The 24,171-nt window shown below is 40.7% G+C and overlaps 1 pseudogene; it reads right to left on the bottom strand.

Moving 5' to 3' along the window:
• Window positions 1–23,930, bottom strand: part of LOC131820923 (dynein regulatory complex protein 9-like) — a 57,957-nt pseudogene extending 34,027 nt beyond the window's left edge.
• Between the last annotated feature and the right edge of the window lie 241 nt (window positions 23,931–24,171).

Below are 24,171 nucleotides of genomic sequence, written 5' to 3'. Positions count from 1 at the left end.
TCTTTCTTCTGTCTTGCTGTTGGTGTAGAGAAATGCAACTGATTTCTGTGCATTGATTTTATATCCTGACACTTTACTGAATTCCTGTATAAGTTCTAGCAGTTTTGGAGTGGAGTCTTTTGGGTTTTCCACATATAGTATCATATCATCTGCGAAGAGTGATAATTTGACTTCTTCTTTGCCGATTTGGATGCCTTTAATTTCCTTTTGTTGTCTGATTGCTGAGGCTAGAACCTCTAGTACGATGTTGAATAGCAGTGGTGATAATGGACATCCCTGCCGTGTTCCTGACCTTAGCGGAAAAGCTTTCAGTTTTTCTCCATTGAGAATGATATTTTCGGTGGGTTTTTCATAGATGGCTTTGATGATATTGAGGTATGTGCCCTTTATCCCTACACTTTGAAGAGTTTTGATCAGGAAGGGATGTTGTACTTTGTCAAATGCTTTTTCAGCATCTATTGAGAGTATCATATGGTTCTTGTTCTTTCTTTTATTGATGTGTTGTATCACATTGACTGATTTGCGGATGTTGAACCAACCTTGCAGCCCTGGAATAAATCCCACTTGGTCGTGGTGAATAATCTTTTTAATGTACTGTTGAATCCTATTGGCTAGTATTTTGTTGAGTATTTTCGCATCTGTGTTCATCAAGGATATCGGTCTATAGCTCTCTTTTTTGGTGGGATCCTTGTCTGGTTTTGGGATCAAGGTGATGCTGGCTTCATAAAATGAGTTTGGAAGTTTTCCTTCCATTTCTATTTTTTGGAACAGTTTCAGGAGAACAGGAATTAGTTCTTCTTTAAATGTTTGGTAGAATTCCCCCGGGAAGCCGTCTGGCCCTGGGCTTTTGTTTGTTTGGAGATTTTTAATGACTGTTTCAATCTCCTTACTGGTTATGGGTCTGTTCAGGCTTTCTATTTCTTCCTTGTTCAGTTGTGGTAGTTTATATGTTTCTAGGAATGCATCCATTTCTTCTAGATTGTCAAATTTATTGCCATAGAGTTGCTCATAGTATGTTCTTATAATAGTTTGTATTTCTTTGGTGTTAGTTGTGATCTCTCCTCTTTCATTCATGATTTTATTTATTTGGGTCCTTTCTCTTTTCATTTTGATAAGTCGGGCCAGGGGTTTATCAATTTTATTAATTCTTTCAAAGAACCAGCTCCTAGTTTCGTTGATTTGTTCTATTGTTTTTTTGGTTTCTATTTCATCGATTTCTGCTCTGATCTTTATGATTTCTCTTCTCCTTCTGGGCTTAGGGTTTCTTTCTTGTTCTTTCTCCAGCTCCTTTAGGTGTAGGGTTAGGTTGTGTACCTGAGACCTTTCTTGTTTCTTGAGAAAGGCTTGTACCGCTATATATTTTCCTCTCAGGACTGCCTTTGTTGTGTCCCACAGATTTTGAACCGTTGTATTTTCATTATCATTTGTTTCCATGATTTTTTTCAATTCTTCTTTAATTTCCCGGTTGACCCATTCATTCTTTAGAAGGATACTGTTTAGTCTCCATGTATTTGGGTTCTTTCCAAACTTCCTTTTGTGGTTGAGTTCTAGCTTTAGAGCATTGTGGTCTGAAAATATGCAGGGAATGATCCCAATCTTTTGATACCGGTTGAGTCCTGATTTAGGACCGAGGATGTGATCTATTCTGGAGAATGTTCCATGTGCACTAGAGAAGAATGTGTATTCTGTTGCTTTGGGATGAAATGCTCTGAATATATCTGTGATGTCCATCTGGTCCAGTGTGTCGTTTAAGGCCTTTATTTCCTTGCTGATCTTTTGCTTGGATGACCTGTCTATTTCAGTGAGGGGAGTGTTAAAGTCCCCTACTATTATTGTATTATTGTTGATGTGTTTCTTTGATTTTGTTATTAATTGGTTTATATAGTTGGCTGCTCCCACATTGGGGGCATAGATATTTAAAATTGTTAAATCTTCTTGTTGGACAGACCCTTTGAGTATGATATAGTGTCCTTCCTCATCTCTTATTATAGTCTTTGGCTTAAAATCTAATTGATCTGATATAAGGATTGCCACTCCTGCTTTCTTCTGATGTCCATTAGCATGGTAAATTTTTTTCCACCCCCTCACTTTAAATCTGGAGGTGTCTTCGGGCTTAAAATGTGTTTCTTGGAGGCAACATATAGATGGGTTTTGTTTTTTAATCCATTCTGATACCCTGTGTCTTTTGACAGGGGCATTTAGCCCATTCACATTCAGGGTAAGTATTGAGAGATATGAATTTAGTGCCATTGTATTGCCTGTAAGGTGACTGTTACTGTATATGGTCTCTGTTCCTTTCTTTTTTTTTTTTTTTTTTTTAATTTATTTTTTATTTTCAGTGTAACAGTATTCATTATTTTTGCACCACACCCAGTGCTCCACACAATCCGTGCCCTCTATAATACCCACCACTTGGTTCCCCCAACCTCCCACCCCCCGCCCCTTCAAAACCCTCAGATTGGTTTTCAGAGTCCATAGTCTCTCATGGTTCACCTCCCCTTCCAATTTCCCCCAACTCCCTTCTCCTCTCTATCTCCCCATGTCCTCCATGCTATTTGTTATGCTCCACAAATAAGTGAAACCATATGATAATTGACTCTCTCATCTTAACTTATTTCACTCAGCATAATCTCTTCCAGTCCGGTCCATGTTGCTACAAAAGTTGGGTATTCGTCCTTTCTGATGGAGGCATAATACTCCATAGTGTATATGGACCACATCTTCCTTATCCATTTGTCTGTTAAAAGGCACCTTGGTTCTTTCCACAGTTTAGCGACCGTGGCCATTGCTGTTATAAACATTGGGGTACAGATGGCCCTTCTTTTCACTACATCTGTATCTTTGGGGTAAATACCCAGTAGTGCAATGGCAGGGTCATAGGGAAGTTGTATTTTTAATTTCTTGAGGAATCTCCACACTGTTTTCCAAAGAGGCTGCACCAACTTGCATTCCCACCAACAGTGTAAGAGGGTTCCCCTTTCTCCACGTCCCCTCCAACACATGTTGTTTCCTATCTTGCTAATTTTGGCCATTCTAACCAGTGTAAGGTGATATCTCAATGTGGTTTTAATTTGAATCTCCCAGATGGCTAGTGATGATGAACATTTTTTCATGTGTCTGATAGCCATTTGTATGTCTTCATTGGAGAAGTGTCTGTTCATATCTTCTGCCCATTTTTTTTTTTTTTTTTTTACATTTCTTTTTTTTTTTTTTATTTTTTTTTTATTTTTTATAAACATATATTTTTTATATACATATATTTTTATCCCCAGGTCTGTGAATCACCAGGTTTACACACTTCACAGCACTCACCAAATCACATACCCTCCCCAATGTCCATAATCCCACCCCCTTCTCCCCAACCCCCTCCCCCCGGCAACCCTCAGTTTGTTTTGTGAGATTAAGAGTCACTTATGGTTTGTCTCCCTCCCAATCCCATCTTGTTTCATTTATTCTTCTACCCACTTAAGCCTCCATGTTGCATCACCACTTCCTCATATCAGGGAGATCATATGATAGTTGTCTTTCTCTGCTTGACTTATTTCGCTAAGCATGATACGCTCTAGTTCCATCCATGTTGTTGCAAATGGCAAGATTTCATTTCTTTTGATGGCTGCATAGTATTCCATTGTGTATATATACCACATCTTCTTGATCCATTCATCTGTTGATGGACATCTAGGTTCTTTCCATAGTTTGGCTATTGTGGACATTGCTGCTATAAACATTCGGGTGCATGTGTCCCTTTGGATCACTACATTTGTATCTTTAGGGTAAATACCCAATAGTGCAATTGCTGGGTCATAGGGCAGTTCTATTTTCAACATTTTGAGGAACCTCCATGCTGTTTTCCAGAGTGGCTGCACCAGCTTGCATTCCCACCAACAGTGTAGGAGGGTTCCCCTTTCTCCGCATCCTCGCCAGCATCTGTCATTTCCTGACTTGTTGATTTTAGCCATTCTGACTGGTGTGAGGTGATATCTCATTGTGGTTTTGATTTGTATTTCCCTGATGCCAAGTGATATGGAGCACTTTTTCATGTGTCTGTTGGCCATCTGGATGTCTTCTTTGCAGAAATGTCTGTTCATGTCTTCTGCCCATTTCTTGATTGGATTATTTGTTCTTTGGGTGTTGAGTTTGCTAAGTTCTTTATAGATTCTGGACACTAGTCCTTTATCTGATATGTCGTTTGCAAATATCTTCTCCCATTCTGTCAGTTGTCTTTTGATTTTGTTAACTGTTTCCTTTGCTGTGCAAAAGCTTTTGATCTTGATGAAATCCCAGTAGTTCATTTTTTCCCTTGCTTCCCTTGCCTTTTGCGTTGTTCCTAGGAAGATGTTGCTGCGGCAGAGGTCGAAGAGGTTGCTGCCCGTGTTCTCCTCAAGGATTTTGATGGATTCCTTTCGTACGTTGAGGTCCTTCATCCATTTTGAGTCTATTTTTGTGTGTGGTGTAAGGAAATGGTCCAATTTCATTTTTCTGCATGTGGCTGTCCAATTTTCCCAGCACCATTTATTGAAAAGGCTGTCTTTTTTCCATTGGACATTCTTTCCTGCTTTGTCGAAGATTAGTTGACCATAGATTTGAGGGTCTATTTCTGGGCTCTCTATTCTGTTCCATTGATCTATGTGTCTGTTTTTGTGCCAGTACCATGCTGTCTTGATGATGACAGCTTTGTAATAGAGCTTGAAGTCCGGAATTGTGATGCCACCAACGTTGGCTTTCTTTTTCAATATCCCTTTGGCTATTCGAGGTCTTTTCTGGTTCCATATAAATTTTAGCATTATTTGTTCCATTTCTTTGAAAAAGATGGATGGTACTTTGATAGGAATTGCATTAAATGTGTAGATTGCTTTAGGTAGCATAGACATTTTCACAATATTTATTCTTCCAATCCAGGAGCATGGAACATTTTTCCATTTCTTTGTGTCTTCCTCAATTTCTTTCATGAGTACTTTATAGTTTTCTGAGTATAGATTCTGTGTCTCTTTGGTTAGGTTTATTCCTAGGTATCTTATGGTTTTGGATGCAATTGTAAATGGGATTGACTCCTTAATATCTCTTTCTTCTGTCTTGCTGTTGGTGTAGAGAAATGCAACTGATTTCTGTGCATTGATTTTATATCCTGACACTTTACTGAATTCCTGTATAAGTTCTAGCAGTTTTGGAGTGGAGTCTTTTGGGTTTTCCACATATAGTATCATATCATCTGCGAAGAGTGATAATTTGACTTCTTCTTTGCCGATTTGGATGCCTTTAATTTCCTTTTGTTGTCTGATTGCTGAGGCTAGAACCTCTAGTACGATGTTGAATAGCAGTGGTGATAATGGACATCCCTGCCGTGTTCCTGACCTTAGCGGAAAAGCTTTCAGTTTTTCTCCATTGAGAATGATATTTTCGGTGGGTTTTTCATAGATGGCTTTGATGATATTGAGGTATGTGCCCTTTATCCCTACACTTTGAAGAGTTTTGATCAGGAAGGGATGTTGTACTTTGTCAAATGCTTTTTCAGCATCTATTGAGAGTATCATATGGTTCTTGTTCTTTCTTTTATTGATGTGTTGTATCACATTGACTGATTTGCGGATGTTGAACCAACCTTGCAGCCCTGGAATAAATCCCACTTGGTCGTGGTGAATAATCTTTTTAATGTACTGTTGAATCCTATTGGCTAGTATTTTGTTGAGTATTTTCGCATCTGTGTTCATCAAGGATATCGGTCTATAGCTCTCTTTTTTGGTGGGATCCTTGTCTGGTTTTGGGATCAAGGTGATGCTGGCTTCATAAAATGAGTTTGGAAGTTTTCCTTCCATTTCTATTTTTTGGAACAGTTTCAGGAGAACAGGAATTAGTTCTTCTTTAAATGTTTGGTAGAATTCCCCCGGGAAGCCGTCTGGCCCTGGGCTTTTGTTTGTTTGGAGATTTTTAATGACTGTTTCAATCTCCTTACTGGTTATGGGTCTGTTCAGGCTTTCTATTTCTTCCTTGTTCAGTTGTGGTAGTTTATATGTTTCTAGGAATGCATCCATTTCTTCTAGATTGTCAAATTTATTGCCATAGAGTTGCTCATAGTATGTTCTTATAATAGTTTGTATTTCTTTGGTGTTAGTTGTGATCTCTCCTCTTTCATTCATGATTTTATTTATTTGGGTCCTTTCTCTTTTCATTTTGATAAGTCGGGCCAGGGGTTTATCAATTTTATTAATTCTTTCAAAGAACCAGCTCCTAGTTTCGTTGATTTGTTCTATTGTTTTTTTGGTTTCTATTTCATCGATTTCTGCTCTGATCTTTATGATTTCTCTTCTCCTTCTGGGCTTAGGGTTTCTTTCTTGTTCTTTCTCCAGCTCCTTTAGGTGTAGGGTTAGGTTGTGTACCTGAGACCTTTCTTGTTTCTTGAGAAAGGCTTGTACCGCTATATATTTTCCTCTCAGGACTGCCTTTGTTGTGTCCCACAGATTTTGAACCGTTGTATTTTCATTATCATTTGTTTCCATGATTTTTTTCAATTCTTCTTTAATTTCCCGGTTGACCCATTCATTCTTTAGAAGGATACTGTTTAGTCTCCATGTATTTGGGTTCTTTCCAAACTTCCTTTTGTGGTTGAGTTCTAGCTTTAGAGCATTGTGGTCTGAAAATATGCAGGGAATGATCCCAATCTTTTGATACCGGTTGAGTCCTGATTTAGGACCGAGGATGTGATCTATTCTGGAGAATGTTCCATGTGCACTAGAGAAGAATGTGTATTCTGTTGCTTTGGGATGAAATGCTCTGAATATATCTGTGATGTCCATCTGGTCCAGTGTGTCGTTTAAGGCCTTTATTTCCTTGCTGATCTTTTGCTTGGATGACCTGTCTATTTCAGTGAGGGGAGTGTTAAAGTCCCCTACTATTATTGTATTATTGTTGATGTGTTTCTTTGATTTTGTTATTAATTGGTTTATATAGTTGGCTGCTCCCACATTGGGGGCATAGATATTTAAAATTGTTAAATCTTCTTGTTGGACAGACCCTTTGAGTATGATATAGTGTCCTTCCTCATCTCTTATTATAGTCTTTGGCTTAAAATCTAATTGATCTGATATAAGGATTGCCACTCCTGCTTTCTTCTGATGTCCATTAGCATGGTAAATTTTTTTCCACCCCCTCACTTTAAATCTGGAGGTGTCTTCGGGCTTAAAATGTGTTTCTTGGAGGCAACATATAGATGGGTTTTGTTTTTTAATCCATTCTGATACCCTGTGTCTTTTGACAGGGGCATTTAGCCCATTCACATTCAGGGTAAGTATTGAGAGATATGAATTTAGTGCCATTGTATTGCCTGTAAGGTGACTGTTACTGTATATGGTCTCTGTTCCTTTCTGATCTACCACTTGTAGGCTCTCTCTTTGCTTAGAGGACCCCTTTCAATATTTCCTGTAGAGCTGGTTTGGTATTTGCAAATTCTTTCAGTTGTTGTTTGTCCTGGAAGCTTTTAATCTCTCCTTCTATTTTCAATGATAGCCTAGCTGGATATAGTATTCTTGGCTGCATGTTTTTCTCGTTTAGTGCTCTGAAAATATCATGCCAGCTCTTTCTGGCCTGCCAGGTCTCTGTGGATAAGTCAGCTGCCAATCTAATATTTTTACCATTGTATGTTACAGACTTCTTTTCCCGGGCTGCTTTCAGGATTTTCTCTTTGTCACTGAGACTTGTAAATTTTACTATTAGGTGACGGGGTGTGGGCCTATTCTTATTGACTTTGAGGGGCGTTCTCTGAACCTCCTGAATTTTGATGCTCGTTCCCTTTGCCATATTGGGGAAATTCTCCCCAATAATTCTCTCCAGTATACCTTCTGCTCCCCTCTCTCTTTCTTCTTCTTCTGGAATCCCAATTATTCTAATGTTGTTTCGTCTTATGGTGTCACTTATCTCTCGAATTCTCCCCTCGTGGTCCAGTAGCTGTTTGTCCCTCTTTTGCTCAGCTTCTTTATTCTCTGTCATTTGGTCTTCTATATCACTAATTCTTTCTTCTGCCTCATTTATCCTAGCAGTTAGAGCCTCCATTTTTGATTGCACCTCATTAATAGCTTTTTTGATTTCACCTTGGTTAGATTTTAGTTCTTTTATTTCTCCAGAAAGGGCTTTTATATCTCTCGAGAGGGTTTCTCTAATATCTTCCATGCCTTTTTCGAGCCCTGCTAGAACCTTGAGAATTGTCATTCTGAACTCTAGATCTGACATATTACCGATGTCTGTATTGATTAGGTCCCTAGCCTTCAGTACTGCCTCTTGTTCTTTTTTTTGTGTTGAATTTTTATGTCTTGTCATTTTGTCCAGATAAGAGTAAATGAAGGGGCAAGTAAAATGCTAAAAGGGTGGCAACAACCCCAGGAAAATATGCTTTAACCAAATTAGAAGAGATCCAAAATCGTGAGTGGGGAGAAAGGGGATAAAAAGAGGTTCAAAAAGGAAGAAAGAAAGAAAAAAAAACAAAAAGAAAAGAAAAAAAAAAAGAAAAGAAAAGAAAAGAATTTTTAAAAAAAGAAAACACCTAAGAAAAATGTAAAAAAGAAAAAATATATATATTAGATAAACTAGTAAAAAATCGTTAAAAAAGAAAAAGGTAATAGTTAAACAAAAAAATTTTACCCGAAGGCGAGAAAAAAAAAAAAATGAAAAAGAAAAAATTAAATTAACCGCAAGACTAAAAAAAATCACAGGAAAAAAGCCATGAGTTCCGTGTTTGGCTTTCTCCTCCTCTGGAATTCTGCTGCTCTCCTTGGTATTGAAACCGCACTCCTTGGTAGGTGAACTTGGTCTCGGCTGGATTTCTTGTTGATCTTCTGGGGGAGGGGCCTGGTGTAGTGATTCTCAAGTGTATTTGCCCCAGGCGGAATTACACCGCCCTTACCCGGGGCCGGGGTTAGTAATCCGCTCGGGTTTGCTTTCAGGAGCTTTTGTTACCTGAGCGCTTTCCGTAGAGTTCCGGAGGACGGGAATACAAATGGCGGCCTCCTGGTCTCTGGCCCGGAGGAGCCGAGAGCCCGGGCCCCCACTCCTCAGTGCGCCCTCAGAGAACCGCGCCCAGTTACTCCCGTCTGCCTGACCTCCGGCCGCGCTCCGAGCTCACCGAGCCTGCGACCGGTTCAAGGTAACACGGAGCTGCGAGCTTACTGTCGGCTCTGCCTCTGTAGCCGGCTTTCCCGTTCCAATACCCGCAAGCTCTGCGACACTCAGACACCCCCATCCTTCTGTGACCCTGCGGGACCTGAGGCCACGCTGACCCCGCGTGGGCTTCGCCCCGGTTTAGCCTCTGGAGCGATGTCCCTCAGCGGAACAGACTTTTAAAAGTCCTGATTTTGTGCACGGTTGCTCCGCCGCTTGCCGGGAGCCGGCCCCTCCCCCCGGGGTCTATCTTCCCGTCGCTTTGGATTCACTTCTCCGCTGGTCCTACCTTTCAGAAAGTGGTTGTTTTTCTGTTTCCAGAATTGCTGTTCTTCTTCTCTTCGATCTGCCGATGGATTTTCAGGTGTTTGCAATCTTTAGATAAGCTATCTAGCTGATCTCCGGCTAGCTGAAGCAGTCTCAGCTTGCTACTTCTCCGCCATCTTGACTCAGTCTCCTCCATCATTGGCTTTTGATGTAGTGTTCAATGATTTGTTAGTTGCGTATAACACCCAGTTCTCATCCCAACATGTGCCCTCCTTAATACCATCACCCGGCTATCCCATCTCCAGCCCCTCTCTTCTGAAACCCTCAGTTTATGGATCTGCATACTCTCTGCTGCTGTTATTTTATCAATTAGGAGCCCCTCTTAAGTTGAAAAGGAAAGGAAAGAGGGAATGGGAGGTCCTCTTTCAGTTGCCCAGAGCTCCTGAAACTTAAGTAGGGCAAGTGTAGTGGCTGGCTCCGACAGTTAGAATTGCAGCCCCAGGAAGAAGAAGCTAATTGAATGGACTAAAAGAAATCCCTAGTAGCTTCTCTGTAAAATACAGATGTAAGAGAAAAGGTGCACTGGCAGACTGAGATCAGAATAGCAAAGTATCTTGAAAATATAAAACCATTGTGAAAAAGACTTTGTTTCAACATTGTCAGTTTCGGAGTGATTTCTTATTTGTCTTCGTATCCCTTGTAGCACTTTGCACACAGCAGAAACTCAATAATAGTTTTTTTTTAAGATTTTATTTACTTATTTGAGAGAGCATAGTGAGAGAGAGCACAAGTAGGGGGAGGGACAGAGGGAGCCCGATACAGGTTTGATTCTAGCACCCCAGTATCATAACCTGAGTCAAAGGCAGACACTTAACCCACTGAGCCACCCAGACACCTGACAATGATAGTTGTTGAAGAAGTATCCCCCAATGAATTCCTCTACTTAACTGTCAAAGGTCACTCTCTATATATACTGCAATGAAGTGAATGCAGTTCTTTTATTTTCCACCAAGTTCACTGCTTGCTAATTTGAAAACCTTTTGGAGTTTGTATGTAGGTAAGTAGAGTGTACTGGTTAACAGAATGGGCTTTGGCATCTCACCTCCACGATTTTTGAATTGTATGGACTCCTGAAAGTAACTTTGTGACTCCATGTCAGAGGTTCCCAAACTTTAGAATGGAGATCACAATGTTAATGACCTCATGGGGCTGTTGGAAGGATAAATGACATAATGCATATAAAGTGCATATAAAATGGTTGGCGGAGAGGAGAAGGGAATTGGGGGACATTGGAGGGGGAGGTGAATCATGAGAGACTATGGACTCTGAAAAACAATCTGAGGGATTTTGAAGTGGTGGGGGGTTGGGAAGTTGGGGTACCAGGTGGTGGTTATTATAGAGGGCATGGATTGCATGGAGCACTGGGTGTGGTGCAAAAATAATGAATACTGTTATGCTGAAAATAAATAAATAAATTAAAAAAAATGGTTGGCAAAGAGAAAGGATGTGCTGAAGACATGTTTGCAAGTAAGATAAATTATAAGATAAATTCTCCAAAATCAATAGTTGAGTTATTTACCAGATGTTACATGCCAAGTACTATGCTTATTAGGAGTTAGGGCTGAGTTTCCAAAACACTCTCAGTTCACAGAACCTTTAGCGTCTCAGTCAATTTTTCACAGTCTTAGGCCAAAAGGAAAAAAAAAAAAGACCAACAACTAATAGCTCCACTTACTGAGTAGTCCAAGCCAAGCAACTTAATTGTTATAGTTCATGCTGTGTCATTCTGCTTCTTTGCAAATTTTAATTACTCCGATGACAGCCCTTGTGACTTCCCCACACCCCTCTGGGGTATCTCGGATGTATTTTGGGAATCAAGGAGTTAGTGATACAAAAATAAATAAAAATAGTTCCTTCACTAAAGGAGTTTTCAATTTTGCCATTATAAATGCATGCAAGCAAGTTACTAAAATGTTATGAATGCTTTTCTGAAGTATTGCCAACATCTCTCGGAGACATAAAAGGAGTTAGGGTATGGAAGACATCATAAAGGAAGAATTACTTGGCTAATTATTCAAGTTTGAGTAGAAGATAACCAGGCAGAGAAGAAGAGGAAAGACAGAGGGAGGGAACAGTGTCAGGATCATGATGTATAAAAGTTTGTATACATTCAGAAGATGGCAACTTTGTCTGTTGGCAATGAACGTGAAAATAAAGAATTGGAATTGGGAATAAAGATAATGAAGATGATGGCAGCCATGGAGGCAGTTATGGATGCACAGATTGCTCCATAAGAGAACGTTGTCGAAGGAGTACCACTAGCTGACAGTCCCAAGCTGCTATATTTTTGGGATCAGCCACAGCATTCCTCCTAGGCCACACTCCCTTCAGACTGCTCCTACCCAATGACGTATACTAATAACAAAGCTGGGGATTCCTGTCTGGCATGGACTTCTTAGTCTTTGCTCTGGGGCAATCCATCGGCTTGGAGTTGATACTTTCTCAGACCTCGGCTGTGCCTGAGGTTCTTCCTATGCAGCTGTCCTTCCTTTGTCTTTCCTTTTCACAGTTGTCAGACCTGCACTGCAGTCTGAAGACTCTTGCCTATACCCTCTCTTGCTCTCTCCCCCTTTATCTACTGCAGGCCTTTCCACTCATAAAGCTCTTGTGCTTCTATCTTGATGCTTGTTTTCTGGAGGATCTAAACTAATACAGTGCTAAAACTGAATTAAAGAAAATGTGTTAGCTTAGTTGAAATACATTGAATCATATTTCCCCAGATCCACAGTTGAAATGTTGGCAGTAGAGATTCAGTTTTAGATGTTCTTTTAGTTTGGACTATGTTATAGAATAGGGAGGTCTTAAGAGCCATATTACTATGTGGGAAATGGGTTTGAGAGGCTCTCCTGGGACACATGATGGAAAATTCCTCTCTTAGCTAATCCAAGGCCAGGATCTGGATAGAAATTGACTAAAGCTTTCCCTATCAAAAGCATCTTAGTTACTTTTTTTCCTCTTGGGAGCCTAAATTACCTCCTGAGATAGATGTGGAATGCAGTAAGGTAAGTCCAGGGCATAAGATGGGTGGGTGAAGACCCTGTGAGAAGACATACTAGAGGGGCACCTGGATGGCTCAGTGGGTTAAACCTCTGCCTTCGGCCCAGGTCATGATCTCAGGGTCCTGGGATCGAGCCCTGCATCGGGCTCTCTGCTCAGTGGGGAGCCTGCTTCCCCCTCTCTGCCTGCCTCTCTGCCTGTTTGTGATCTCTTTCTGTCAAATAAATAAATAAAATATTAAAAAAATAAAAAGAAGAAGACATACTAGAAGGGTTCTCCAGGTTGGGCTCATGAGTTTAAAACTTAACATTTAGGAAATGAGGAGTCATCAAAGGTTTAGAAGCGAAGTATTGATATATTTTTTCTCATATGTAGATGAGCCTAATGATATTCAGGGTATTAAGTGGATAATCAGGCCATGAATTAGGAGGAAAACCTGACTGTGGTAGGGGAAAAAACAGTGTGTTTAGAGATATTGGCTTTGAGGCCCTAGCAAAATGTTTTGTATTTCTAGCAGGCAGAGCTATTTGTTGTATTCCTGGGGAATGAATAAGGAGGGTCTTTGACTTTACTGTATTGGCGAGGTGCCTGAAGAATAATGCTATGCTATTCTCTCCTTGCTTGCTTGTCACAATGGACAGCATCATGATTGATGCAAAGACACAGATGGTCCCTGCTAGAGGATGTCAACTTTCTTCAATGGCAAAGGTCATAGAAATTTATGAAGATGGTTACATGCAGCAGGAAATAATGCAGCATGTCCTCAGATAGAGATATGACATCCTAAGCCCACCATCCTGCCTGCCACTCTAGAGATGGCCTCTGGGCCAGCCCGCTCACCAGATGTAATCCTCATGCGTACTGCTTTCAGATGAGCCTTTAGAGTGGCTGGGAAATCCCACTGTTTCTTCCAGGTCAATTCATTCTCCCATTCTTTTAGAGCATTCTTTTCATGCCTTTTTCTCTTTCCACAAACCACCAATACCTCCTGCCCTTGCTCATTCTCAATGGATGGTCTTGTTTCTGACTTCGCTGAGAAGATCAAAGCATTCAAAAGGGAGCATTCCATAACTTCCCATTGAAGTCATATTCCATCTTCTGTATCTGTCTCTTTATTCTACATCTTCCGTTGCTCTTCAACAAATGAGCTTTCTATTCACATATAAGGTCAACTCCTCTCCTTGGGCAGATGATCCCATCCTTGACTTCTCACTCAAGGACATTGCTCTAGGACTTGTCCACCTCTCTCCCTTACATCATTGACTATCCCCTCTGCACTGGATCAGTCCTTTCAGCATGGAAACCTGCAATACCACTTCTCTCTTATTATTGTACATTCTTCTCCAACAACTCTACCATTTCTCCGTTGCCATTTGAACAAAGCTCCCCAGTAGCTGTTTCTTGCTTGCTATCTTCCCCTCTCTTATTTTCTGTCAAACCCACTCCAGTCAGGCTTCCATCCCCATCAGTTCACCACAGGTTTCTTGTCAAGGTCAGTGATTTTCACATTGCCAAATCCAATGATCATTTCTCAGTTTTCATCTTATTGGATTTGTCCCCTTCGTGCAACATAGCTGATCCCTCTGTCCTTTGAAAAATACTGTACTTTATTCACTTTGTTGCTGGGACACCATTCTCTGAGGCCTTGTCCTTCTCTGTTGGTGTCAGATAAATGAACACCCCCCTGCTGTAACTTGCTATCCCTTTAAACTACTTCACATCATGAAAAAGACCATGATATATGGCATCTATATTTATTTGCTGTTCATCTGTCTCTTGTGATTCCAAAATGTAAACTCCCTGAAAGCAGCAATTCGTGCCTTATTTACTATTGTACCTTGAGCAGTACCAGCCACATTTGATGCCAAATAAATGTTTGTTGAAAAAATTGATGAAAATAACTTCAGTATAATCCTGAAGGTTATCTTCAAGTCTAAGAAATGCATGTGCCATTTCTTTAGGACCATCCCTTGCGCTTCAGAACTGTCCCCCCAGGCTTTATTCCTCATTTAGTTTCATTCTTCTACTAGATAAAAGAGAATTAAACATTACATTGCTATGTTGAGGATTTAGATAGTCCAAAAATTTTGGCTTAAAATGTTCATAAAAGTCTTATTTTATGTAGGAATGAGTTTTGAAAGTTAGCCTTTAAGATAAAAATCCCCTACAGTCTAAAATATCCTTGAAAGACCCTTAAATCAACTAGAAGGTATGGTACAGATGTACCATACCTTTGGTATGTACAGTCCTTCATATTAATTGTTAGGCACACAAGAGTTTGCAAGTTAAAGAGCTCTACTAAAGGAGCAAAATGAAAGTCAGTGTGTAGATTCTGACATTCAAACCAACCTATCTTTAAAATAAGTATCAAGTCACTCACTATGAATAAGAGGTGCATTGATATTTCTGATGTTTTCACATTTCCTGCAGACTTGACTCCATTCTACAATAATATTAAGACTCTGTTGCCTTAATACAGATTAGATTTGCTTTCTGTTGTGGGGATTATACAAAATACATTTGGATAAGCATCGAGCACAAGGCCTGACACATTTTCAGGTGCTCAGAATATGTTGGCTAGGGCCACCTAGGAGGCTCAGTCAGATAAGTGACTCTTGATTTTGGCTCAGCTCATGATTTCAGGGTTGTGAGATCAAGTCCTGCATCAGGCTCAGTGTTCAGCTTGGAGTCTGCTTGAGATTCTCTCTCTCTTTCTCCCTCTGCCTCTTTCCCCACTTGAACATACTCTCTCTCAAATAAACAAACAAATAAAAGCTTTTAAGAAATGTTGGTTGGATTTGAATCTAAGTCTTGTTTGATCAGAGTTACAGAGAAGTGTAGAAAAGAACCTAAAATCCTTTCTACTTTTCAGAGTTACTCTTTCCTGATGTGGTTCCAATAACAGACATCATTTCTGATCTTGGGCATAGGCTTCATGGAATCACCTTCTAGGTGCAGTTGAGGGAATGGAATCTCTACATTGGCCTGTAGTTAATTGCCTGAATGAAATTATTGCACCTGTCATGAATAAGAAGACGTATTCATAATGACTGGAAAAAGTTTACCTGGTAGAATATTGTTATTTATTAAGCTTGTCTTTCTCAATGGGATAAAGCAGTTGAGCTATTCATAATTAGATCATGCCCCACCTCCCCTCCATACTGCTTTGATAGGTTTGAAATTAAAGAAGGAAACGTCCAAGTTCAGGTAGAAGTGTTGATGGCCCTGCACAAACATGGGGGCCAGCTAGAAATGCAGCTGGTTTATGTTTATTCCATTTAGAAAGGAAATACCTCAGCTTCTCCTTTTCCAACAGTGTTGTGATACTTTTTTTTTTTAAAGAGGGAGAGAGAGAAGGTAGGGGGAGGGGCATAGGGAGAAGGAGAGGGAAAATCTTATGCAGGCTCCATGCCCAGTGCAGAGCCAGATGTAAGGCTCTATCTCACAAACCTGAGATCATGACCTGAGCCAAAATCAAGTCGGATGCTTAACAGATTGAACCATCCAGGCACTGCCAGGGTTGTGATACTTTTATGATTGGCTAGATCTGGTTCTGGGTGGTCCATGAAATTTGTTTATAGTCATCTTCTCCTTAGATATTGCTCCTCTCTGCTTTCCTGGATTCCTAAAACTGTCATAGGCACAGAGGTTCAGTTCAACGTTTTGGAGTCAGTAAGCATAGCTTTTTCTGATAACAACATCAAAGACAACTGAGATTTTTGCACATGTACTGTGTCTCAAGCTCAGCGCATTGCAAATATAGTAGTCCTCCCTTCTCTGTGGTTCTGCTTTCTTTGGTTTCAGACATCCATGATCAGCTGTAGTCTACCAGCAGTTGATCCTTATTCTTACCTATGGACAGGTTCACAAGAGCATGCTGCTATGTCAAAATGCCTACATCGTTTACTTCACTTCATCTATCATGTAGGCATTTTATTGTCTCACATTATCACAAGAAGAGTGAGTACAGTACACCAAGATATTCTGAGAGAGAGAGACCACACTAACTTTTATTTTCATACTTTTTTACAATTGTTCTGTTTTATGATTAATTATTATTAATCTCTTACTGTGTCTAATTTATAAATTAAACTTTATCATAAGTATGTACATATAGGAAAAAAACAGTACATACAGTAGGGTTCGGTACTATCTGTGGTTTCAGGCACCTGCGGGAGGTCTTGGAATAGATCTCCCACAGATAAAGTGAGGACCACTGTATTCTCTCTTTTAATCTTCACAAGGCCCTGTGTTGCAGGATCTCAAAGATTGACCCTCAGACCAGCAGCAGCAGTAGCAGCAGGAGCTGGGAACCTGTTAAAAATGTTAATTCTTGGGGTGCCTGGGTGGCTCAGTCAGTTGACTCTTGATTTCAGCTCAGGTCATGATCTCAGGGTCCGTGAGGTCAAGCCCCATGTTGGGCTCAATGGTCCGTGGGGAGTCTGCTTGGGAGTCTCTCTCCCTCTCTCTCTGCTCCCTGCCCCTTTGCTCCTTTGCTCTCTCCCTCCCTCAAATAATAAATAAATCTTTTTAAAAAAGAAATGCCAATTCCCAGGCCCTACCCCAGACCTACTGACTCTGACACTTTTGAATTGGGAACCAGCCATCTGTGTTTTATTAAGCCCTCTGGAATTTAGATACAAGCTAAAGTTTGAGAAGCCCTGTCCTTTGTTGGCATAGGATAAACTGTCATTGCTGTCTCATACATGAAGAAAGGAGACATGGTTATACTGAACTGAAACTGGGCAGGTCTCCAGAGCTGGTAAGCCATAAATCCATAATGCCTGGTCCTTAAAATACTCCACCCTGGGAAAATGAGATTTATGATGGTACTACTTTGCTTTTGCCCCAGCTACTCGAATTAGCATGTATCTGTTTGGGTCAGCTCCTGAAAATAACTCTAAGGGGAGATTAGCCTGCAGGGAGTTTATAGGGAAAGGCCTTTGGGATCCCTACCTGTGTGGTGTGAAGGAAATCACTGGATGCAGGTAGCCCCAGGAGATGGGGTGTGACCTTGGGCCAGGTCATCTTACTAGAGAGCTTTCAGCTGCCAATGCCCCCAGAAGCTGGGGGAATAAGTGCCTCTACCCTGAAGGGGAGATGGTGGAGGACCCAGGACCCCGTAATATACACCATAACATTGCCCCACCAACCTTTTTATAAGGCAGATACTGTAACTGGTTAATGTGATTAAAGCATTTCGAGAGGTCAGGGAGAATTGAAATTGGCCTTAACCAGCCTTTCTACAGTATTATCAGAGATCAGGAACCTGAGCTTAGCAACAAAGGGAAGGAAAGTGAGCAGGAGGATTTTAGAAACCAATTATGGAGGAAGAGTAGAGAAGAGAGAAACCATATGGAACCAAAACTATTGGGCTTCAGAAAAGTAGGAGGACTCTCAGAGTCAGATGTTTTGGAGAGCCCTCCCCAAACAGGCCATTGCTATTAGTAGGTGACAAATTATCTGGGGCCCTTGGAAGGCAGTGCTAGTGGGATGGTGGTGGCAGTTGCATAGAGGACATGAAATAAATCAAAGATGGCCCTTTGATGTAAAGGAGAAGCCACTCTTTGCAGAGACTATTGCTCTTCTGTTTTCTTACATGACAAGAACATGTATTATTTTGGCTCAGAACCTCTGCAATAAGGTATGATAAGCCACTTTAAAGAAAATGTCTTGAATCATTTTTTTCTCCATTTAGTTCTATTATCAAGATACTCCCCTACTTTGTCACCATGATATGTAATGGAGGGAGCTGGTTTGCTTGCTCATTATTATTGTTATTATTACTATTATTTTGCCATTTGGGGTTGGGCCCCCAAAACTGTGTAAGTAAATATGAAGTACCAATTATCCTTTACCTTTAGGACTCCCAATCTGAATCATAGAGAACTTATGTTGCAGATTTTTAAAATTCTTTAAAAGACTTATTTATTGGGGCGCCTGGGTGCCTCAAGGGGTTAAGCCTCTGCCTCCAGTCATGATCTCAGGGTCCTGGGATTGAGCCCCACATCAGGATTTCTGCTCAGCAGGGAGCCTGCTACCCCCACTCTGCTTACTTGAGATGTCTGTCAAATAAATAAATAAAATCTTAAAAAAAAGACATTTATTTATTCATTCGTTTGAGAGAAAGAGAGCATGAGTGGGGGGAGGGGCATGAGATGTGGGGGAAGGGAGAGGGAGAAACAGGCTCCCCACTCAACGGGGAGCCTGATGCAGGACTCATCCCAGGATCACGGGATCATGAAATTGAGCTGAAGTCAAACACTTAACTGACTGAGCCACTCAGACGCACCTTATTAATTTACTTTAGAGAGAGATAGTGTATGCATGCAGGGGTAGGGAGGGGCAGAGGGAGAGGGAGAATCTCAAGCAAATTCCCCAGTGAGCACGGGGTGGTGGGGGCACAATCCCAGGACACCGAGATCAGGACCTGAGCTGAAAACCAAGAGTCAGTAGCTCAGCTGACTGAGCCACCCAGGTGCCCCGTGACAGAAGCATTCATAAAAGTTTAAGAAAATTAAACTTTATTTGTATGAGGAATTCTAATGATACGTGGTAAATCCAACAAACAGCCCTACTACCATTTTTCTCCAAACCCACTAAGCTGACCACAAAGGGGATTCAAGGGTTATTTCACAAAAAGACTAAGACACTAAGAGAGGAAATAGAAGTGAAGAAATGCAAGCTGGAGAGCAAATTGGGCAGGTGGAAGCTGCTCTCACAGACCAGAGAAAGCTGATGTGTCAAGCTATCATGCTAGAAGCACAGAAGTGGATGAGTCCAACCAGAGAACTCCAGGAAGCTTCAGGAAGCATGAGTTGTTTCTGACAGACAGATACTTGGTTGATAGGCTGTATATAAGTAGCACTTAAATGCTACTTATATCCCACATCCCACACCTACTCCCTGGTGTGTGTGGAAGAACAGAGATTTATTTATTTATTTATTTGACAAAGAGAGACACAGCAAGAGAGGGAACACAAGCAGGGGGAGTGGGGGAGGGAGAAGCAGGCCTCCTGCTGAGCAGGAAGCCAGATGCAGGGCTCAATCCCAGGACCCTTGGATCATGACCTGAACCAAAGGCAGATGCTTAACAACTGAACCACCCAGGTGTCCCTGGAAGAGCAGAGATTTTACCCTGTAGAGAGATTTTACCAGAGAGAGTCCGACCTCAGGTACCCCAGGCATTGTGGAGGATTGGTCACAAGTTCAGAGGGCAAAGGAAAAATTTGAACATCTTAAATCTGAACTATGAGAAACTCCCCTTCATTCTCTTTTCAACTCAACTCTGGGGATGCCTGGGTCGCTCAGTCAGTTAAGTGTCTGCTTTTGGCTCAGGTCATGATCTCAGAGTCAGGGATCAAGCCCTGCATCGGGCTCCCTGCTTAGTGGGAAGCTTGCTTCTCCCTCTCCCTCTGCTGCTCCCCCAGCTTGTGGTCCCCTTCTCTCTCTCTGACAAAAAAAATAAATAAAATCTTTAAAAAAAACCCAACCCAATTCAACTCTGAGAATACAGACACAGAGAAACTAATTGGTGGTGGTGGTGGTGGTGGGCTGTGGGGGGTGGGGGAGAATATAAATTGCAGGAAAATTTTTAAAAAACCAAGTTTTACAAGAAATTAAATACAAACATGGAGATTCTGTGGCTCAATCTGGAATTATGTGAAACTTAATAACAATGTAAAACAAAGTGTTGATCTTTACAAAAATTAAGGAGAAGGGAAAAGTTTTAATTGGGAGGTGTGTGTGTGAAGGATCTGGTTGAGGAGTACCTAAGAACGCTGAACACTGCTTTTCCATATTAGGACGTCAATAGATAGTATTGAAAATAAAAGAAAAAATCAAGACTTATCTGTAGGGGTGTTATATACTGAAATCAAGAGTGCTAAAGGAGTTAGAGGTGGTTTCCTCAGAGCAGTGATCAGCTTGTGAGGGATAGAAAAGCATCTGTTCTTTTCTTTATAAACCTTATAATAACGTTTGTCTTTTAAAACATTAAAACTATAAAACTGGATACAAATGCTTAAGATAATGTTATGCACACCCAAGTACTTTGAGAGGCCCACCTCTGGCATTTTTTGTGAACAGGTTGCAGAAAATAGATAGACTCTTTTATAATTTTTCTTTGTAATTAATGAAGTAATCTTTGCATGTACCAAGGGTATGATACATTACTTACCCACTGGAGTGTATTGTGCCTGCTGTAAAAGTCTTTGTGGAAATGAGGGCAGAAAATTAGGCTCTTAAATTACAAAGACTTAAGGTGATCATACCTACAACATAAGCCCACGTATGGGGATGGTAGCAGGAAGCGCCATTTTTTTAAGTCAAATGGAGACAGACAGCATGGTGGGCAGCTGTGTTTGATTAACTTCATGGATGTAATAACAGAATTTCCTTTTATCTCAAATAAATGATTCAGGTAAGACAGAACAGTACGTAACAGTGAAATGTCGCCTTGACCATTGTGTCCTCAGTTACACTGAGTAGAGTTGACTTATATTTCACCTGAATCTCAATAATCATTAACTGTTGGCACTGATTTGTGACCACTTTCAATATGGAGTACATGCTTTTTATAGACTGGACTTTGCAGCTTGACTGTGTTCCAGTTTATAAAGTCAGAGGTTTTATAAATCATAGAAAAACATGTCTACCCCTTCATGTCACTCTTTAGCATAAGCTCTGTTCTTCTCTATGGGTTAATTTTAGTGTATTTAAAATTTTAGTGTGTTTAAAATTTTCATTATTAATAATATTTTATGTATGAGAAAAGTGCTTTTCCTTGACAAATTCTAAATTTGTGAGTTCTATAGTTGGAAGGAAGATTATTTGAGTCATTGAGGGGATTACATTTCAAGACACCTAATTTTCCCCCACTTTGATATTTCCTTGAGCATCACAAATAGGAATTAACCTCATTGTTGCCCTAATGGAGCATAAAGTCTGAATGGAGAGATAAACATGCACGCGCGCACACACACACGTGCGCGTGCACTTGCGCGCGCGCGCGCACACACACACACACACACACAGAGGCTTAAATATGGCAGAAATTGTTGTGTGCCTCAAAACAGGTAAACATAAAGCACTTTGAGAGTCCAGTCACTTCCAAAGTGATATTTGAGTCATATCTTGGAAGGAAGTCTTCATTTCTTGATCGGTCATTCATTAATGTATGGATCATAGAGATTAAGGCTGCTCCTACTTTTTTAGAATGGGTTTTCAGGCCTCAAAAGCTAGGGCCAGGCCAGGGAAGCTGAGGCTTTGCCTTGAGAAATGAATGTGCCCACTGAATGTGGTTCAGGTGCTTATAGATAAGTCCAGACATATGTCAGAGAGGAGCCTGAGCAGACAGAGGAGGCTGAGGCTGGGTGGTAGTAGGTGGTGAAGAAGGTTGATAGGGGCAGGAAGGTAGCAATGGGTTGCTCATCAGACAGGAAATTAATGGTGTCAGAAGATCTGTGACAGTATATCTGGGACAAAAGGTGGCCTGAGATTCATACTTGTTTTCATGCATCTCAAGAACTTTTTCTGGAGCAAAACCAGACACAAATGCACACATATAGTATGGAATTATATCAAACTCTTAAAAAAGGCAAATGTGACCTATCATGACAGGTAGCAGGTGAGTGGTTGCCTGGGGCTATAAGTAGCTTACTGATTGCAAAGGGGCAGGAGGGAGCTTTGGGGGTGATGTGAATGCTCTACTTTGATTGTGGTAGTGGTATGCATTTGCCCAAACTCATCAAATGTATACTTAATAAGGATTGATTTTATTGTATTTAAATCATACCTCAAGGTTAATTTTCAAAAAAGCAATTCCTCAGTAAATTCTTTTCTGGTCACACCCTCCTCAAACTAGGCTAAGCTCCCTAGTATGCACACAGTTCATAAGCTCTATTTTCTTCCACTGCGTTTCTCCGAGTTTGTGATTATGTTTTTATTGGTTTCCTGTTAATTAAGTGCCTCTACATGGGAAGCACCAGCAGGTCCTGTTCCCATCCCTCTGGCTCAGCATGGATTGGACTGGAATAGAGGCAGCAGAGGTTGGGAAGGAAGCCAGCCCTCAGTCACGTGGCTGGAGTCCCAGGGCAAGGCCACGATTACTAGCATAAGTGGAGAAAGCAGGACTAAGCCTCATCCTTGAAGGGATGAGGCTCTGAGGATGAGGCTCTGATGCAGATTGCATTGGGTTTGAATCCTGGCCCCATCACTTGGTTAGTTAAACACACAGCTTGTAGTAAGGCCTCAGTAAATTACAGTTAGAGACATAATCTTTATGGACATTTGTATAAGACAGAGACTCAGGGTTAGAATTGAAGCAAAATACCGGAAACAGATTCATAGCAAGTCTTATGTAAACTGTAATTTCTTATTGATTTGTCTATCACATTGATTGATTTATGAATGTTGAACCATCCTTGCTACCCAGGGATGAATCCCATCTGGTCATGTTGGATAATCTTTTTAATGTGCTGCTGGATCCTATTTGCTAGGATCTTGTTGAGAATCTTAGCATCCATGTTCATCAGGGATATTGATCTGAAATTCTCCTTTTTGGGGGGGTCTTTGTCTGGTTTGGGGATCAGGGTAATGCTGACTTCATAAAAAGAGTCTGGAAGTTTTCCTTCTGCTTCAATTTTTTGAAACAGCTTCAAGATAATAGGTATTATTTGTTCTTTGAAAGTTTGGTAGAATTCCCCAGGGAATCTGTCAGGTCCTGGGCTCTTGTTTTTTTGGGAGGTTTTTGATCACTGCTTCAATCTCGTTACTAGATAACGGTCTATTCAGGTTGTCAATTTCTTCCTGGTTCAATTTTGGAAGTTTATAGTTTTCCAGGAATGTATCCATTTCATCTAGGTTGCTTAACTTATTGACATATAACTGTTGATAATAATTTCTGATGATTGTTTCGATTTCCTTGGTGTTAGTTGTGATCTCTCCCTTTTCATTCATAATTTTATTGATTTGGGCCTTCTTTCTTTTCTTTTGGATTAGTTTGGCCAATGGTTTATCGATCTTATTGATTCTTCCAGAAAACCAGCTTCTAGTTTCATTGATGCGTTCTACTGTATCTCTAGTTTTTATCTTATTGATCTCTGCTCTAATCTTAGAATGAACTCAAATTTTCATAATTTTCTATGGTAAAAATTTACCTCTGTGAACCACAGTTTCTTCAGCTGTAAAATGGGGCTCAGAGAATCGACCTCATAAACTGATTGTGAAGATAAGGTGCTTTCATGTTTGTAAACATCTCCATGTGGTGGTCTGGCAAACTGTGCTTGGTGAAGAGTAGCGGCCATTATTATTGTCACCAGCTCTGCTGGAGCAGTCAACACTGAACTACCATTCACACGAAGAACAGGCCATGTTTCCCCGCATATTACTTGAATATGAAGTTTGCGGACCTTGTGGCAGGGTGGAGCTCCATCCTGCTTCTCCTCCTTATGTTTATACATTTAGACAGCACACACAGGGTTAGGTCTCAAAGTCTGGGATAAGGTGAGCTTTCAGGGAAAGCAGAAGTGGATCTCTCTTCTGGAAAGATGACACACATGGGAGAAGGAAAAGGACAGGTGGATCACACACGTACAGGCAGTGCTTGAAAGGTTTCTGGTTTCAACTGAAAGCTGACAAATTAAAAAATGATTATTTAAGCCATTATTGCTATTTAAAATGGAGAACTCCAGTGGATGGTTC

The sequence above is a fragment of the Mustela lutreola genome, chromosome X (genome assembly GCF_030435805.1).
Source record: "Mustela lutreola isolate mMusLut2 chromosome X, mMusLut2.pri, whole genome shotgun sequence".
NCBI classification, from domain to species: domain Eukaryota; kingdom Metazoa; phylum Chordata; class Mammalia; order Carnivora; family Mustelidae; genus Mustela; species Mustela lutreola.
This window is presented reverse-complemented; position numbering and strand designations above follow the sequence as displayed.